Consider the following 13537-nt stretch of genomic DNA (forward strand, 5'->3'; position numbering starts at 1 on the left):
TCTATCACTATCCTCCTCACAGTTCACACTCCTTCCAAGTTTTGTGTCTTCTGCAAATTTTGAAATTGTGCCCTGTACACCCAAGTCTAGGTCATTAATAAAGATCAAGAAAAGCAGTAGTCTTAATACTGATCTCCTACAGGAAGACCAGAAGATTGGAAGAGCACATGGAAGCTGAACGTGAAACTGTTAACCCTACAAAACACTGAGGAACTTGAAAGGGATTACAAAGGTTGGAGAACCATGAAACCCCTTTTTAAGTCTCTGATACACTGGTGGGAAGTAATGAAGGTGAACAATTAGAGGTTATACATGCTCCAAGATGTTCAGAAGACGAGAGAAAGACGGAGGAGAATGTCCCAATTCCAAAAAAGCATGCAAAGTCTGATCCTTCTGCAGTTGATGGGGGTCAGCGTCAGGGAGGACCTCCATGAGGTGAAGAACCAGCTGGCCTTTGCCTCGGAGGCCTCTAAGATCACCCCTCAGTCCAGGCTCCACTTGAGCAGGGTGAGACTTGCTCAGGTTTCTTCTTCTGAAAGGAACATAGAGAGAGCTCTGTGATGAGCAGCTTGAAGGAAGAGACCGCATCGGCAATGTCATTGCAGCCTGACATACCAAAGATCAGCAAATGCTTTTATGCTGGACTGTACAACATGATGCTCACAGACCGGATGGCCTCCCAGCCCTGCCTGTCCTCTAACATGGTGGTCTTAGACAACAGTATGTGGGAGAGTCTGGACAAACTGTTAACCCTGAATAAGCTGACAAAAGACCTTAAGGACCTTTGAGACAAGTAAAACTCCTGGAAGTGTTGGCTTTCCAGGTGAGTTGTATTCGATGCGGTGGGGCTGGATTGGCCCAGACCAGTTACAAGTGCACAAAAATATGCTTCTGACTGGCAGCATGTCAGAATCCATTAGGAAAGACATTATCATACCCATCTACAAGCCGACAAGAGGGAGGAAATGAGAAGTTAACAGCCCATTTCACTTTTTAACATTGGCTGCAAAATTCTGTCCAAGGTCATCGCCAAACGAATCAAGTCCAATTGATCCACTCAGATCAGACCCACAGTGTACCTGGCAGGAAAATCTCTCTCTGGTAGCCTTGTGCTACTCGGGGATACTGTGATAGAAGGATCTGGTACCTAAAGGGTTAACATGAGACTGAGTACAGTATTGCCCACACGATGATGTAAGAAGGCACATGACCTAGAGCTGGGACCAGTCTAGAGCTGAGTAGCAATGTGTAAGGACCTAGTATGGAGTCCTCTCCATGCCTACTGTAAATAGTTTGGTGCTGTTAATAAAGACTTCCTTGTAACTTATACAGACTGCTTCATGGTGTCCAAGCAATATCCTTCAAGCATAGTGATAACAGAATATAGCTTGGTAACAGTGGTGGAATACATCATGGTGGCAGCAAGGGATAAAAAGGGATAAAAAATCCATAACTTACAATGCTAAAGAACTAAAGAAAATGCTCTCTGCACAGAAGCTCCTGGAGTGAGGTAGCTAAAATGGTGAGAAAACTCACCAGAAAAGCTCCAGAGACATGAGAGCCTGGAAGCAAGAAAAAGGTAGAAGTTTAAACTTGGGCAAAAGATTCCACTAAATCCCGTGTGGAAGTTCAGCTTCATCCAAGCAGAGCCAGCAGCCTGTAGGGTGAGAGAATTAAAAAAAAAAATTCCAGGCTAGCCAGTCCTATGAATCCGCTCTTTAATCAAATCAGGCAGAAGCACTGTTGTTATTTTCAGTCACTAGCCTGAACCCCAACTTGGCGTCCTTGACATGTGGCGTGAGTTCGGAATGGAATGAAAATTTTTAAAAAACGACGAAGAAAACTTATTTTTCATAAAGTTGAGTACCTTGCGATTCTTCGGCCTCCTGGCTTGCAAGAATTCCATCCTCCTGACCTGTTCCCAACCCGCAGCATGCCATTGTGGAGCGCGAAGTGCCTCGGCAGTCCTCCGACCCTGCAGCCATTTTGGGTTCTCCTTCTTCATCGGAGTGCTGCCGCCATTTTGAAATTTGCATCAAAACACGGGAACCACACAAAATCCATCCTTCATTGATGACTGGTGATGCCATCTTGAAACCCTCTTCTCTCTTAAAGCTACACCTACACTTTAAGATTTTTAAAGATAGATCACAATTCTTTGTTACCACCTATGGACTTCACCTATGGTCCTGATCAGTCCCAGAATTGGAGCTATTGGAGAAAAGATTTTTGAGGTATAACACTGCTGCAGGATTAAATAAAAAAATCAGAGGCAGAGCAAGTTAGCATACTACTTTATTCCATTGGGCTAATTGCAGACAACATTATTGCTAGGCAAGCCATAGATGAGTCACCTGTTAAATTTGATGATTTAAAATCTTTTGACCTTTTCTTCAACCTGAGATCCAGTAAAATCCTGGAACGCACCAAATTTAACAGGAGAGCCCAGCAGTCTGGGGAACCTCTCAATTCCTTCAATGATCTCTACTGCATGGCAGAAGGGTGTAAATATGATGACTTAAAATCCAAACTCATCTGAGACGGAATCATGGTGGGTGTTGCGGCCGATTCACTCTCTGACTCCCTCCAAGCCAAAGATGATCTTACTCTCGACAAGACTGTCCAGCTGGTTAGACTTTCTGAGCTGTGTGACCAACACAGGACAATTCTCAGAGGAGGGAACACTTCATAGGGCAGAAGCCACACTTCAGTCCACCATATCAAGCCACAGAAGCGTAGGGGCCGCTCAAGTCAGAGTAAGTCACCCCTGAACCACTCTGCCAAACGATCTTGCCAGTTCTGTGGTGCAAAGCGCCCTCACAGAAAAGACCAATGCCCAGCGAGTACTACCCAGTGCTTCCACTGCCACAGACAGGGACATTTCGGTAAGATGTGCAAGTTGAGACCCCAGCACCACACAGACAATCCGAAAGCTATACACGAGGTCGAGGCCAGTGACCCAGAAGAGACACAGCCTCTCTTCTTGGGTGACATCAGACGATGTGGCTCTTTGATCTGGAATGCAGAGATCATGGTGAATGGCTGTCTAACCAATGTCAAGTTAGATTCAGGTGCCAGAGTGACAGTCCTATCCAGCGAGGAATCATGGCTTCATTTGTAACCTCTCTTCTCTTTTCATGGAGCCAGTCTGTTGTTCTTGTCATGACTCACTGGGGATAGTGCTCTGTAATATCAAGCCCCATGGTCCCCGAGCCGCTACAAATGTGGAAAATTTGACCAAACCACCAGATTGCCCCAATTCTACCTAATTGTTTAATTTAGGTTAACAGAATACAAGCAACAGGTTTGTAAACTTAAGTAAATAACCGTTTATTGAACAAATTGTCTTTAACCAGTGGCAAAATAAAGAAATATGAACTGCTAATTTCTAATTCTATAACCTAAACCCTACCGCTTCTTAAATCCTTATATACACACATTCACGATACATAATACACTCAAAAACATGGATTTTAAGGATGGGATAAAACAGTTCAATAGCACCAATTCTGGAGTACCGGGTTCGATGGGTTGATTTTGATTGATGTCTCCCAAATTTCGTTCAGTTCTTATTGATGACACAAGGTGATCTTCCCGTACTTTCAGTATTTAGTTCACTGGTTGAGCACTTGCCTTTCAATGTCTCTAACAGTGATTTTCCCCTTTGCCTCTTGACAGGGGTTTTCAGAGAAAGAGCAGGTTATAGAGATATGAGGAGAAAAAGCCAGCTAGCTGTTATTGTGGAATTACTGGAATCTTCCACACACAAGAGAAAGAGGTTTTAAGACTTGTTCCTTTCAGGCTAGGCGTGATTCTGCTGCACTGCTTCTCACACAAAACCTGGTCACCTGGTAAGGAGCCAATAAAAATGTTGTTACCAGGCAGCTCCCTTGGTCCAGGACTCCTTTCCAGCACCATCCTGTCTTTCATGGCACACTGTTCCAGGACTGCAACATTGTGTATATCTCTCGTCCTGTTCTAGTGGACATGTATTTCAATCTGCAGTCATTGTAATTTTAACCCACATTTCAACAGAAAATAAAAAGATATGTCCTTTACATTCTCCATTTCTTTTTAATATTCATCCATGGGATGTGAGCATTGCTGACTAGGCCAGCATTTAATGCCCATCTGTAATTGCCCTTGAGAAGGTGGTGGTGAGCTGCCTCCTTGAACCACTGCAGTTCATGTGGCGTAAGTACACCCACTGTTGTTAGGGAGGGAGTTCCAGGATTTTGTCCCAACGACAGTGAAGAAACAATGATATATTTCCAAGTCAGGATGGTGAATGGCTTGGAGGGGAACTTGCAGGTGGTGGTGTTCTCATGTATCTGCTGCCCTTGTCCTTCTAGATGGTAGTGGTCATGGGTTTGGAAGGTGCTGTCATAGGGGCTTGGTGAGTTCCAGCAGTGCAACTTGTAGATGGTACACACTGCTACCACTGTGCATCAGTGGTGAAGGGAGTGAATATTTGTGGATGTGGTACCAATCAAGCGGGATGCTTTTTCTTGGATGGTGTCAAGCCTTTTTTTCTTTCTTTAAAAATTATTAATGGGATGTGGGCTTCGCTGGCTGGGCCAGCATTTATTGCCCATCCCTAATTGTCCTTGAGAATGTGGCAGTGAGCTGCCTTCTTGAATCGCTGCAGTCCATGTGGTGTAGGTACACCCACAGTGCTGTTAGGAATGGAGTTCCAGGATGTTGACCCAGTGACAGTGAAAGAACGGCAATATATTTCCAAGCTGGGATGGTGAGTGGCTTGGAGGGGAACTTCCAGGTGGTGGTGTTCCCATCTATCTGCTGCCCTTGTCCTCCTAGATGGTAGTGGTGGTGGGTTTGGAAGATGCTGTCGAAGGAACCTTGGTGAATTCCTGCAGTGCATCTTGTAGATGGTACACACTGCTGCTACTGTGTGTCGGTGGTGGAGGGAGTGAATGTTTGGAGTGGTGTCTTGAGTGTTGTTGGAGCTGCACTCATCCAGGCAAGTGGAGAGTATTCTATCACACCCCTTACTTGTGCCTTGTCAATGGTGGACAGGCCTTGGGGGGTCAGGAGGTGAGTTACTCGCCAAAGGATTCCCAGCCACTGACCTGCTCTTGTAGCCACAGTACAAAGAACAAGAACAAAGAAAAGTACAGCACAGGAACAGGCCCTTCGGCCCTCCAAGCCTGCACCGATCATATTGCCTGTCAACTAAAACATATTGCACTTCCGGGGTCTGTATCCCTCTATTCCCATCCTATTCATGTATTTGTCAAGCTGCCTCTTAAACACCACTATCGTACCTGCTTCCACCACCTCCTCTAGAAGTGAATTCCAGATACTCACTACCCTCTGCGTAAAAAACTTGCCCCGCGTATCTCCTCTATAGTTTTCTCCACTCACCTTAAATCTATGTCCTCTAGTAATTGACTCTTCCACCCTGGGAAAAAGCTTCTATCTACTCTGTCCATGCCACTCATAATTTTGTAAACTTCTATCAAGTCGCCCCTCAATCTCCGTCGCTCTAGTGAGAACAATCCGAGTTTCTCCAACCTCTCCTCATAGCTAATAACCTCCAGACCTGGCAGCATCCTGGTAAACCTCCTCTGCACCCTCTCCAATGCCTCCATATCCTTCTGGCAATGTGGCGACCAGAATTGCACGCAATATTCCAAGTGTGGCCTAACCAAGGTTCTATACAGCTGCAGCATGACTTCCCAGCTTTTATACTCAATACCCCTGCCAATGAAGGCAAGCATGCCATATGCCTTCCTGACTACCTTATCCACCTGCGTTGCCACTTTCAGTGACCTGTGGACTTGTACACCCAGATCTCTTTGCCCGTCAATGCACTTAAGGGTTCTATGGTGTGTATATGGTTAGTCCAGTTCAGTTTCTGGTCAATAGTAACCCCCCAGGATGTTGATAGTCGGGGATCCAGTGATGATAATGCCATTGAATGTCAAAGGGCAATGTTAGATTCTGATGAAGAGTCATACGGACTCGAAACGTTAACTGTATTCCTCTCCGCAGATGCTGTCAGACCTACTGAGTTTTTCCAGCTATTTTTGTTTTTGTTTCAGATTTCCAGCATCCGCAGTATTTTGCTTTTATCTTAGATTCTCTCTTGTTGGAGATGGTCATTGCCTGGCACTTGTGTGTGCGAATGTTACTTGCCATTTGTCAGCCCAATCCTGGATATTGTCCAGGTCTTGCTGCATTTGGACATGGACTGCTTCAGTATCTGAGGAGTTGCGGATGGTGCTGAACATTTTGCAATCATCAGCGAATATCCTCACTTTTGACCTTATGATGAAAGGAAGGTCATTGATGAAGCATCTGAAGATGGTTGGGCCAAGGACACTACCCTGAATAACTCCTGCAGTGATGCCCTGGAGCTGAGATGATTGGCTACCAATAACCACAACCATCTTCCTTTGTGCTAGTTATGACTCCAACCAACGGAGAGTTTTCCCACTGATTCCCATTGATCCTAGTTTTTCTAGGACTCCTTGATGCCACACTCAGTCAAATGTTGCCCTGATGTCAAGGGCAGTCACTCTCACCTCATCTATGGAGTGCAGCTCTTTTGTCCATGTTTGAACCAAGGCTGTAATGAGGTCAGGTGTGACCCTGGTGGAACCCAAACTGAGCGTCCGTGAGCAGGTTATTACTAAGCAAGTGCTGCATGATAGCACTGTTGATGACTCTTCCATCACTTTACTTATGATTGAGAGTAGTCTGATCGGGCAGTATTTGGCCATGTTGGATTTGTGCTGCTTTTTGTGTAAATAACATACCTGGGCAATTTTCCACATTGCTGGGTAGATGCCAGTGATGTAGCTGTACTGGAACAACGTGGCTAGGGAAACAAGAAGTTCTGGAGCACAAGTCTCCAGTACTATTGCTTGAATAATGTCAGGGTTCATAGCCTTTGCTGTATCCAGTGCCTTCAGCTGTTTCTTGATATCACATGGAGTGAATCAAACTGGCTTAAGACTGGCATCTGTGATGCTGGGGACCTCAGGAGGAGACCAAGATGGATCATCCACTCGGCACTTTTGGCTTAAGATTGTCGCAAATCTTTTGCACTGATGTGCTGGGCTTCCCCATCATTGAGGATGGGGATATTTGTGGAGCTTCCTCCTCCAGTGAGTTGTTTAATCGGCCACCACCATTCACAACTGGATGTGGCAGGACTGCAGTACTTGGATCTGATCTGTTGGTTGTGGAATCGTTTAGCTCTGTCCATCACTTGTTGCTTATGCTGTTTGGCACGCAAGTAGTGCTGTGTTGTAGTTTCACCAGGTTGACACTTCATTTTTAAGTATGCCTGGTGCTGCTCCTGGTGTGCCCTCCTGCAGACTTCATTGAGCCAGGGTTGATCCCCTGGCTTGGTGGTAATGGTAGAATGGGGATTATGTCGGGCCATGAGGTTACAGATTGTGGTTCAGCGTAATTCGGCTGCTGCAGAGGGCCCACAGCACCACATGGTTGCCCAGTCTTGAGTTGCTAGATCTATTTGAAATCTATTCCATTTAGCACATGGTAGTGCTATATAACATGATGGAGGGTATCCTCGATGTGAAGACAGGACTTTTTCTCCACAATGACTGTGCGATGGTCACTCCTACCAATACTTGTCATTTCCGGTGCCTAGGTCAATGCTGGGTGGTCCATCCGGATTCATTCCTTTTTAACTTTGTACTGTTTGATACAACTGCTAGGCTATTTCCGAGGGCATTTCAGAGTCAACCACATTGCTGTGGATCTGGAGTCACATGTAGGCAGAGGACATTAGTGAACCAGATGGGTTTTTATAACAATCAATGATGGTTTCATCATCATTGGACTTTTAATTCCAGATTTTTAAAATTAAATTCAAATTTCACCTTTTGCAATGTTGGGATTTGAACCCTGGTCCCCAGGGCATTACCCTGGATCTCTGGATTATTAGTCTAATGACAATACCACTATGCCACTGTCTCCCCTATAGGCCCCTGAACTTTCCTAAGGGCCAGACCAACTTATCACGCATGAGGCTACCACAGCACCCCTGGTGGAAGTGACGCCAGAGCTGGAACGACCTTCAGAAAAGCCTCTACCTCCACCAGTGATGGTAGACGCGGCAACCACTGCACAAACCCGAACACCTCCAGCCAGCGTGCCGAAACCACAGTATCTGCTGCAACCAGGTAGCAGCCTCACACAACCTGTGCAACTAAACAAAGGTGAGCTACCTACACAGTCTATCCACAGGCTCTCCCTCAACCACAAAGAACTTTCAGGCATCCAAAAAGGCAAAAGAAGAAAAACCACCGACAACCTGACAAATACCAGTTTTATCCACCCAGAAAGAATCAATCATGACTAACTACAACCAATCGCCGCCAGACCGACCAGGCACGGGGCACCATCCATTAATGGAAGAAGCGAATGAAGCTATGCCGACATCCCAGTACGACCTCCAAACCACCGCCAAGAGCAAGAACTTTTAGAGCCCACCACTCTCTCTTGACTGGATGGCAAATGAGTCGTGGCAGAGGTACAAGACCTCAAGACTGCCTGAATCTTTGATGTTAAGGGCTTGAGGAGAGGAGGTAGGGCAGTAAGAATATTGTTAATGCATGCCACTGATGTTAATGTTGTTAATGTTTATGATTAAATAGCATAGGGTTAGAATAGTTGTAACATTAAAGTTGGCACACAAGACTTATAGTAATGTAAAACTTGAAGCACACCGGAAGTAAACTAATGTCAATCTCTATCCAGGGGATAAAGTCTTAGGGCTGGGGGCTGGCGGTGGGGTGGTGTAGTTGAAGGATCTGGTACCTAAAGGGTTAACATGAGACTGAGTACAGTATCGCCTACACAGTGATGTAAGAAGGCACATGACCTAGAGGTGGGGCCAGTCTAGTGACGAATAGCAATGTGTAAGGACCTAGTATGGAGTCTTCTCCATTCCTACTGTAAATATGTACATACTTCAGTGTTGTTAATTAAGACTTACTTGTAACTTATACAAGACTGCTACATGGCATCCAAGCACTATCCTTCAAGTGTAGTGACAACAGAATATATCATGGTAGGATCCATCAGATATGATTGCCTATGTGTGGGGCAGGTTTTTGGATACCTGCCTCATCAGTTTGGACCAGGAGAAGGTTTTTAATGGAACATCACACACCTACATGCTGGATCTGCCCTCCTCAGTGGGGTTTGGGAATCCAGCAGTTCCACACAAACATTAGTAATGCCGTTTCAATCAATGGATGGAAATCAGAAAGCTTTCAAATCAAATCTGGAGTCAGGCAGGGCTGTCCTCTTACCCTTACCTTGTTCATGGTCTCAGCAAAAGTTTTGATATAATACATCAGGCAGGATGTGGGCATAAGAGGATGACAATCCCAGAGCCTTCCCATCAGATTCTTCCTGCAAGCCTGGGGTCTCACTACCGATCCATGGTGCCATCGAGGGGCTTGCAATGGGGAAGAGACTGTCACCCGCCTTCTTCTGCAATGTGCCTTTCCAAAGAAGGCCTGGAAAGAGATGCAATGGTTTTTGTTGAGGCACTCAAGCGAAAGCCGCCTTGTACATGGGTGAGGTCACCGTTGTCTGCTGGGATCTACTGTTGTTTGCAGACTGATTAGTATCTGCAACCAGTTGGAACTGGCCTCAGGAGACAAGTAAACTGAGGCAAGAGCTAGGCCATGTTCTTAGGATCAGGAGACCCAGTTTCCATTACTCCCTTCACTGTCAGGTCAGACTATCCTAAGGTGCTAAGGATAAGGTTGGAGGGGATGGGGTGTGTACCCAAAACTGGAAGGAGTGTATAGCTGTGGTGAAACAGAAACTGAACATGTGGGAGTGATGCTTGACTCCATTGTGGATAAGAACTTGGCCATCGGGTGCGAGGCACTCTTGGCGTTGCTCTATGGCACAGGACCCACTTGTGTGCTGTCCTCAAGGCACTTCACTGAGCTTGATGGAGTAGTGGAGGGGAGTGGTGGGGAGAGGGGCAGATGCCCAGCTAAAGTAGGAAATGTTAGTACAGGTGACCAAATGGTCTGATCACCGAAGTAGGCTTTGTCTTAAAGGAGGAAAGGGAGACTGAGAGGCGTTGATGTTTAGGGAGCAAAGTCCAAGTGTGGAGCTTATACGGCTGTCAAGAGGGAGAGGAAAGGGTGATGGACAGAGATACACAATAGACCAGAGTTTGAAGAAAAGAGAGACAGAGTTCAGGTTGGAGTTCTAGGGTTGGAGGAAGCCACAGAGAGTGGGAGGAGTGAGGCCACATAGGAATACAGGGCTGGAATTTAATGCTCCCTCCCGCCTCTAATCTCACAGGGGTGGGCTGTGTGATCGGGCGGGTGTGAGAGTGGCGATCCCGCCACCCTCCCACCGCCACCTAACTCCAACTGTTCAAATCCAGGGCAGGAAAGCATGAGGGCGCCCTTCCTGCCTGGAGGCCAAATGAGGCCCTTTAGTGTCAATACCAGTGGCGGCTGGGGGTCTCGCCATCCAGGGAGGCCGCCCAGCAAAGCCTGTCAGGTTTCCCAGTGACCCACTGTGGGTTCCCTTGTTTACAGACACTCTGCCTGATCGAGGAACCCAGCATTGGGAAGGAAGCCACTCCCTGCCCTTGCTTCCACCCCTCCCACCTCTCATTGGCAACACCTGTCCCCGACCCCCACCCCTGAAAACCCACATTCGCTTCACTCCACAATCGGCAATCCTTGGTGAAGGCCCCACTGTAATACCACCTCTGGCCACTGCTCCCTGGAGTACTAGAGAGCTGCCGGCCTCTGGCTGGCAGCTGTCAAGGGTGGGGTTTCCATCCCTCTGTGTCTCCTGCCAGCGCAGTATGGCCATGCAAGATTGCCGCCGATACACACTGGTCTATACATGCGCAGAAATCCAATGACATCACTGCTGGAGCCTGCAGCCTGGAACTCAGAGGCAGAAGGGGAAAGAATGAGGAAAGGAAATATAGTCTGACATTCACATAAGCCTACAATCCATTACTTTACTAGGATAGTGAGACAGAGTTTAGAAACACTGACTAACGTGACAGCGGTAAAATATCCCATAAGGAAAAGATTTTGCTTTCCGGTCCCTTCTAACCCCCTATTTCCAAAATCTATCACTGTCAGTCCAGGATAGAAATTCATAACATTCTCCTGCTTCACGTTGCCCCCTATAAAGACGGCGGCCACTAACCTGGGCCTCCCATCAGCAGACAACTGCGCAATAATAGTGTTGGTGTCAAATGCAGCCTTTCCAGCTACTGGGGGCTTAATTGGATGGGAGACCCAACGCTGCCTAGGCAAGTGCCTGATTGGAATGTAGTAGCGTTGGACCACCTGGGGAAAAACGACATATTGGTCCTCCATCCGGTGGGTAAGATATCCATCACCCACATTCAATATCGGCCCAGTTGGCCCCTGATTGGCTCCAATTTTTGAATCTATATTGCCTGAGAGTGTGAAGGAGGCAGCTTCAGTTGTAACTTTCAAAGGGGAATTGGATAATTACCTGAAGAGAAAAAAAATTGCAGGGCTATGGGGGAAAATGCGGGTGAATGGCACAAACATGATGGGCCGAATGCCCCCCTTCTGTACTGTAATCATTCTAAGATTCTATTATTTAGACACAAGGGTGAGAATTTTAAATTTGAAATATCCTGACACCCAGACCCAATGCAAGTCGATGAGGAGATGGGTCAGCCTTTGTGCGAATGGGATATGGTTAACCGAGACTAGAGCGTGGTAAGGCTACAAGTCTAAATATTTGAGGTGTCAGCTGTGGCTCAGTTCATAGCACCCTCGCCTTTGAATCAGAAGATTGTGGATTCATGTCCCACTCCCGGAAACCAAGAACTGTGAATGTACTCGAAAGAGTTACAATCTGTGACTGTTGATAACTCGAAAGAGTTACAAGTCTAAATATTGTTAATCAAACACACCTTTAGTTCAATTATTACCTTCCAAGTCGGCTCTTCTTAAGGTTAAGTTTATTTTACTCAGATCTCTGTTCGATAGCTAACCGATAACAAGCGTGGGTAAGCTGCAATCTCCGTTCAGCAGCGACAGGGGCAATCCCTTCCTGAAGGAGCCCTTCTTTTAAATATTAAATATTAAAACTCCGCTAGATACAGCTGTTGATCACTTCCTCCGACAGAAATGTCGAAATCACCCACCTAGTGTTTCTGAAAGATGTTGGTTTTTACTCGGTAATGTTCTGGAGATGAGACGGGGAGGCTACTCGTTATGAAGAGTGAAACGGATCGAGTGAAGAGGCAAGTGCAAGACCGCGAGGCCTGGAGAAGTGAAGAGGAGTTCCTGCACTCGCTTTACCCAACTCTGCAGGAAAAGGGCATTTCCAACGGGTCCTGACGCCATCCTGGAGAATATGGACTAGAAATAGAAGGTTTCTTCCTATAGTTACATTTAATCCTCCCGTTGCTTGTGTGGAATCGATTTTAAATAGTTATTTTCTGACTGAAATGATTCCTCTAACGGGCATCCTGCCTTGCAGGTTCAGTCAATAGCAGCAGATTCATACTTCTCCCAAGGAATAAGGAAATCTTTGCACTGCTGGTTAACAATGGCAGAAACCCCCTTGATGAGGTTTTTCACGATTTTAGTGAGCATTTTCCATACCGCGACGCAGCAAACGCATTTTTTGCCGGGTGATATTTTGATGGCGCCCATCCTAATGTAATGTGGACTCCCTCTAACTTCCCCGCCCGTCTTTAAACACAGAGCAGGGGCTCTGACTGCAACGTCTCCCCACACCGCCCGCTAACTGGGATGTTTTAAAAAAATATATATATATAGAAGTTCTCCCCGAAAGGTAACTGCTGGACACTGGAGTGAGCGTGGCAACGCAAGTCAACGAGCAGGAACCAGCCGGACAAGATGACAAGGCAGCCCTCGCTACAGGGGCCTAATAAGTTGTTGTGATTTACGCTTGTGTCAGGAATTCTGAAGTTAACATTCATTGGAACAAACAAGGCAGGGGATCTGTGATTATCACCTTCGGAATTGAATGCTCCTTTGAGCTTGGCTTTGAAAACTAATAGTTTCTGAAAGTAAATACAAGTGAACCTTTCTAGTGTCGAAGCATCCAGCATCCGCAGTAGCTTTTAGCTTTTTGTTTTTATCTTTCTAGTGTCGATCCTTCCCCGCAGCGACTGCCTCGTACGATATACCCTCCCCAACCCGAAACCATTTTCGGTAGTTGACCTTCCCTCCCTCCCTCCCGAAGCGTGTTTCCAGTAGTTTATGTTTTGACTTTAGATTTCCAGCTTTCCACTTTTATCTGTAGTGATTTATTCTATTGTATAAAAACTCCGCCGTGCAATAACCGTTCGCATATGTAATTGTAGAATTATGTACATCGACTGGAAGGAACGGGGTCGGATTCTGCTTATTTTTTGGAATAAACAATGCATTTCACATTTTATTTCAGTGAAGAGCTCTTTTCCTGTGTTATAGTCACCAATCAGATCTGGTCATTCAGAAACTGCAAATGGGGGTGAAAGGGATGATTC

This window comes from Cetorhinus maximus, chromosome 14, assembly GCF_964194155.1.
Source record: "Cetorhinus maximus chromosome 14, sCetMax3.hap1.1, whole genome shotgun sequence".
Classification (NCBI taxonomy): Eukaryota; Metazoa; Chordata; class Chondrichthyes; order Lamniformes; family Cetorhinidae; genus Cetorhinus; species Cetorhinus maximus.